The sequence below is a fragment of the Diachasma alloeum genome, unplaced genomic scaffold, assembly GCF_001412515.2.
Source record: "Diachasma alloeum isolate Michigan unplaced genomic scaffold, Dall2.0 Dall_scaffold_01060, whole genome shotgun sequence".
Lineage (NCBI taxonomy): Eukaryota > Metazoa > Arthropoda > Insecta > Hymenoptera > Braconidae > Diachasma > Diachasma alloeum.
Genome location: NW_021681171.1, coordinates 7,316 through 14,630, shown reverse-complemented (window position 1 = coordinate 14,630; position 7,315 = coordinate 7,316).

The following is a 7,315-nucleotide window of genomic DNA, read 5'->3' as shown; positions in this document are numbered from 1 at the left end:
CAGAAAAAAACCATGTTCATGATGCAAGTAATTAAATATTCTATTTTCCGGTATTCACGTGAATAACGCTTCTTATTGCACTACATATACAAGGTCATACATGTAATATTAGTTTACAACGATAATTGATTACCACATTCGCAGAAAACATACTTTATGTAGAGGAATTCGAAAATGTGGCTAATGTGACCTATATAAGCGACACTGGTTCCTTTGGCAACAGTCGCGGAAATTTACAACTCATCATGGATTGGTTACTTCAGTAACTCAAATGAGATATATATATATATACAACTGAAGATGTCGATCGGCTACTTTAGTAACCACCCTCAAATCAACCAGAAACAATGCTATGCGAGTTTGAGAACCAATGCTTTAAAAATATCGGTATGAATTGTACGACTCAAAATGATCATGAATAGATAAGAATGCATGATCTGTCAGGAAACTATGATTTCTTTTCAATTTCGTACATGAAAAGGAAATTTTCAGACTTTTGATCCCATCTGACTCTCCAGAAACATATCTGTACATATAACATACATATGATAATCTTGAAGCTGATTATCATTTCATCTACGTTCAGATTATATGGAGTACATTATAATTTTAGTGATAAATGAAAACATATTGAAATAATCGAGAAAATATTTTACTGAAATAGCTCGATCAATGTTTTGTCCAATTCATCAGTCATTTTATGAGAGGAAAATGATAAAAAAAACGGCTCAATAATATAGATCTAAATATATACAGTATATATTAGAATTATCCTGTGATTATTTTCATAACATGTGTTGCCGAATTCGCCACAGGTTGAACGATATATAAATATAGATATTGAAGGTTCAGTGGTCATTTTTGCAACATGTGTAACAAAAATAACCACATGATTATGAATATATGTATATAAATGAACCTGTCATTATTTACACTCCATGAAATCCTTACAGCTATGAAATATTGAAATTCATGAAATCTATAATTTTGTTTGAGTTCCAACAAAAAAAATGCAAGTTCATTCACATATGGGACATTCCATGCCGAATTGGCCACCATGGTAATTACTGACTCTCATTTTGAAATTGTGTGGAAAAAATGTGTATCCTGATCGGCATTCATAAAACAAACAAATTCATTGATTTTCGAATCGCCCTTAGCCAAAAATTTAATTTGAAAATTTAAAAAATCAAAAAATGTGTTATTAAATGTTTCTGCGATACTGGAGTATTTTTATTCGTAAAGTACTTGGAAAACCACGAGAAATCGTTCTTTACTTATTGAAATCCGCTTATTCATTTGCACGACGGGTTTTTAAAAAATTGAGTTGTTTTTACGAATCTTGAACAAACTAGTGATGCTAAGATCATGAAAATTTACAGAAATTCTTCATTTCTGTAGTACTTAATATTGAATGTGCCAATTACAATTTTTGAAGTACAAAAAAATTAAAGTGGCTGAGTTGACATGGAATGTCCCATATAGCTTATAAGGATAGAGCTAGAAATTTTTGTTTTCAGATGAGAGCTGAATACATGAATGGAGAATTTTCACGTCCACTTTCGGAACGGAGGATAACAATGCCTACATATTTCCATCTGTGGAATAACTTATCATGCGTTCAATCTTGATTTGATATATTGAACTGTTAATTTACCAAGAACATAGTAACCATGTAACATAGTAACCATTACCATGGGACATACTAAGCATTACTATGAAACATGGTAAGCATCACCATAGGACATAGTAAGCATTACCATGTGACATAGTAAGTATTACTATGTGATATAGTAAGCATAACCATCTAACAGGGTAAGCATTACCGTGGGCCATATTCAAGATTACTATGTTGTAGGGCCAGTTGAAAACCCTTTTACTATGTTACCATAGTAATCTCTCCTATGGCCGCAGTAATATTTACTAGTCAATTCTCAGCTTGTGGACTTTTATCTCTCAATGGAGCTATTTACATCGGAACGTCAAGTCACGCCAAGTATACGGCCAAGTTTGTCTCATCCGGCCCAAGTCTCGGTGGAAACGGAAAGTTAAACTGAACGCCGCGTTTTCACCGAGAATTAGGCAGAAGTAGTCATAATATTACTATTAGACAACCTTCGAACGAGTTGATGTCCCGGTGTAAATAGCCCCAATAATCATTTGCTTCCTCTCACGATATCCCACTTTTCGTCGCTTTGTGGTGGCTAGTAATGCCTGCACAGATCACTCACTCCCCGCGCAGCAAGATGATCCGCTAGATTCGTGAAAAAAAAGGTTAATTACAATAATTAATGATTTTGGTTTACTAATTATGTTGTTTGTGCATACCGTATCTAAAATACATTGTTTAGAGTAGTTGAACATTGAAATAGTAAATACAAGATGTTTAATATATTAACAAATAGGGAGGTTCATGAAACATCAAACATTTGTAACAATTATTTTTATATGGCATCTAAAAACGAAAAAAATGAGTAAACAAAGAAATATTTTTCCCATGATCTATTTGAGATAATGAAGAAACAAGCAGGGGACGGCGAGCATATAACAGCGCGCCCTATGACAGTGAGCATGTCACTGAGTGATGTCTTATTTTTTTTCGCCATCAATACATTGATGGCGGGCTTCCGAATAGTCTGAAATATTACAAAAATTTATAGCTTTACAATACTAAGTAGCCGCAAAAATTTCAGATGTTTACTGCCGCCTCCATGGGTGCTATAAAAATTCCAATGTTTTGAATACTTTGGACGAATGGGTATACATATTTTTTGTCCAAATTTCAAGTTGCTATCTCGATTTTTGCACAAGCTAGCGTGATTACATAATTTTTTATGAAAAAACCAAAAACGGGAATATCTCGAAAACTTTGGTTGAAGGGGTATATGGGTAATTATCTACAAATTGTTATTTTCTTGTCCTTCAACTTTTCCAATCTCAAAATGATGAAATAATATTCAAACTTCTCCGGATGTCGGGAGACACTATGACATTCCACCATTTCCGTACAATAGATGCCATCTCTGATCGTTTATTTAGCTCTAGAGTGCTGAAACCACCCTAAATGTCACTACCGTGGCATGTCCTTTTTATGAAATTCGAGATTTTGTCAATAAAACCGAGTAAATAAGTACCTCAAAGAAAATTTCCTGAACATAGATAGTAAGGGATGTGACTAAGTATACTTTCATGAGCAATTTTCAGAGGAATAACTGTTTTATGCTCACCAGGAAGATCAAAAAGTTTGTCTCACAATTATTGTACTAGTTAAAAAAAATTGAATTCAACTGTCATCGCGCCATTTCCGACGTTTGCACATGACGTAGGTACCAAACTTTTGTAATGAAGGGGTAAGGCCCAGTATTTACACCAGTAAAAATTAACTAGACACATGTGCACATCCAGGAAAGACTACTCGAGAGATGAAAAAGATAAATTGTAAATAATTCTGTCACTATCGTGGTCTCATGATTGTTACATGTCGTGTAATTTCTTAGCTAATTTTTTTCATTAAAAAAGTAACATTCCATTGCCTGAAACTCATCATCGTGAGAGAGCTTTCAATTAGCCTCTTTCTCAATTAAACTTGAAGAATTCGCCACGCGAGGGCCACATGGTCGGTTGGGACAAATCGTCATATCACCTGGTCAAAGTTTCAACATATCACAAATCAATACAAGAAGGTTAGAAGGTTAGAAGGTTAGAAGGGTCACAACAAAACACGTGAGAATATAGATGAAAGGTTCCTATTTTTCGCAAAATAAGACAAATTCTGGATAACTGTTTGTGATCAACGAAGTGATTAATTGTTCCTGAAAAATTTTAATCTTGTGATCAACTCGATTTTTAAACCATTGGAGTTGATGTTTCGACATACCAGCCACCGTTTCAAGTCCGAGACGAGTTTTTGGCTTACTTTTGCATGAGGTAATCTTGCACCTGGGACATGATCTTCCGTCAAAACTACTTTTTCCATTTTGGAGCATCTACTATTTACGATATAGCCTTATTCCCCGTTTAAATTCGGTTACCTCCCTTGCCACTTGAGCGCAACTATTTGTCCCAGCCATCACTAGCGCCCCTATCGGATTTTCTGGCGTTTATTGAGAAAGAGGCTAATTGAAAGCTGGCGCGAAGTGTGATTCGGTCTAATAGTTTGAAGATATTTGCGGAAAACAATTTAAAACCGAATCCCTTTTTCGCGAAAAGTATTAGATCGATCACGCTGAAATTTTTTTGCACAGAGTTGGTCCTCATTAAGATCTATAATCTGACAAAATCTCAGATTTGTTGGAATTCCTTCAGCCACTTGATTACTCAATTTTCTAAAAATTCACCGCCGGGAAGGTAACGGTGGGTATGCTCACATACAGACATGACCGGCAAACTTCGGATTTTTACGTTTCAGAGCATTCTACATAATTTCCAATCAATTAGAGAATGCGAGAATTGGACGATTACAATGCTTCCATTCGGGTAAGAAAAGTATAAATTGCATGGAAATGGCGGTGTGAGGAGCATTTCAAAGCTAAAAAGACACAATATGACGTTTCCGCGTGAGATACGAGATAAACTGGGTTGGATCCGAAATTTTTCGATAAATATTATCTATTTTTGGAAACGCGTAGAAAAGCTGCGGAATGATTTAATAGTATCAGCAAAACACTAATAGACTTTCCAAAAGAAGTTCAATAGAGATTGAGTAGAATTTTCTAGCGAAAGCGGAAAATTTTTTCTATCATTTTTAAAAAAATGAATGATTAGGAAATTCTGATTAGCGTAATCTTAAATCTGTTTTATAATGCTGATTTCTCTCTACAAAGAAGGTCTTTCTGAAACTTTAGTTATCTCCCTCCAATTACAAATTATATCCTTCTGAAATCGATCGTCGAGTGGAATAAACGAATCCCATTTCACCTGTTCAACTCCATTTTACTACTTCACTGCACGACCGAAGTGAATACCCTCTTTTTCAATAATGAAAATCGGTGATTAAGAATGTGTCGGAGCACCCACCCCTCATTCCTGTTTGTTGATCCCATGAAGAATAGAGTCTCTATTCTTCATGGTTGATCCCTACCACATCCCCGCACGAAGGCTCGCACTCACACCCCATCTTCTAACGAACCCGTAGATCCGATCAATTAACCCCTCATATATAGATATTCCAAATTTTTATTTTTTTCCTCATTGAAGTAGTTTTGAGGAAAATTGCGAGCTAATAAAAAACATTTGCTAGTTAGAACTTTTATTAAAATAAATTTCTGAAAAATCACTCCTGAAAAAAAAAGGCCCCCCTATTGCATTATTTCCAAAAAATTTTATCACCAATCGATAGCAAATTGTTTCAAGATTTTTGCGAGTTAAGAAAAAATCGTCAATGCAATCCTATTATTTTGTAAATTAACATTTCCAATTTCAACTAAAAACCAGAGTTGATGACCAGAGTTTGTAGCAGAGATGTCAGACAAGATATGAATGTTTTTTTTGGCTCAAATGAAAGAGCGGATCGAGAAATGGCGTGCAGAAGTCTTTAAAGATGACAAATGGCTCTAAAGATGATGTCTGTTTTCAATTGAAAAGCGCAATTGTGACAACATTGTCCAGTGGGGTCTAGGAGTCTCCCCTGTTTCAAAACCATCCTTAGAGGCATCAGCACACCATTTTTCGAGCCGCTCTTTCATTTGAGCCCAAAAAAACATTCATATCTTGTCTGACATCGCTGCTACAAACTCTGGTCTTCAACTCTGGTTCGAATTAAAAGCCTTAAAACAAATTCCATTCGATTCCTCAGGAAATTTGGGTTCCCTTCAGGCAGATGGATGGCTCAGAATTGCGGTTTTTCTTCTCCTACAGCCTATACAAGATGAATTAAATAAATTTTTTTTTGCGATTTCGTTTTTCGCGATTATCTCGGCAACTATGAGAGATAGAGCCTTATAACCTATTCCATTCGATTCCTGAGGAAATTTGGATTCCCTTCAGACGGATGGACGGCTCAGAATTGCGGTTTTCCTTCTCCTACAGTCTATTTAAGATAAATTAAATTAATTTTTTTTTGCGATTTCGTTTTTCGTGATTATCTCGGAAACTATGAGAGATAGAGCCTCAAAACCAATTCCATTCGATTCCTGAGGAAATTTTAGCTACCTATAGGCAGATGCAAGGCTCAGAATTGCGTTTTTCCTCTTCCTACAGCCTATAAAATATGAATTGAATTAATTTTTTTTGGCCATTTCGTTGTTTCAATGAAAAACCAGAGTTGAAGACCAGAGTTTGTAGCAGAGATATCAGACAAGATATAAATGTTTTTTGGGCTCAAATGAAAGAGCGGCTCGAAAAATGGCGTGCTGACGCCTCTNTTGTAAATTAACATTTCCAATTTCAACTAAAAACCAGAGTTGATGACCAGAGTTTGTAGCAGAGNAACTTTTATTAAAATAAATTTCTGAAAAATCACTCCTGAAAAAAAAAGGCCCCCCTATTGCATTATTTCCAAAAAATTTTATCACCAATCGATAGCAAATTGTTTCAAGATTTTTGCGAGTTAAGAAAAAATCGTCAATGCAATCCTATTATTTTGTAAATTAACATTTCCAATTTCAACTAAAAACCAGAGTTGATGACCAGAGTTTGTAGCAGAGATGTCAGACAAGATATGAATGTTTTTTTTGGCTCAAATGAAAGAGCGGATCGAGAAATGGCGTGCAGAAGTCTTTAAAGATGACAAATGGCTCTAAAGATGATGTCTGTTTTCAATTGAAAAGCGCAATTGTGACAACATTGTCCAGTGGGGTCTAGGAGTCTCCCCTGTTTCAAAACCATCCTTAGAGGCATCAGCACACCATTTTTCGAGCCGCTCTTTCATTTGAGCCCAAAAAAACATTCATATCTTGTCTGACATCGCTGCTACAAACTCTGGTCTTCAACTCTGGTTCGAATTAAAAGCCTTAAAACAAATTCCATTCGATTCCTCAGGAAATTTGGGTTCCCTTCAGGCAGATGGATGGCTCAGAATTGCGGTTTTTCTTCTCCTACAGCCTATACAAGATGAATTAAATAAATTTTTTTTTGCGATTTCGTTTTTCGCGATTATCTCGGCAACTATGAGAGATAGAGCCTTATAACCTATTCCATTCGATTCCTGAGGAAATTTGGATTCCCTTCAGACGGATGGACGGCTCAGAATTGCGGTTTTCCTTCTCCTACAGTCTATTTAAGATAAATTAAATTAATTTTTTTTTGCGATTTCGTTTTTCGTGATTATCTCGGAAACTATGAGATATAGAGCCTTGAAACTTATCCCATTCGATTC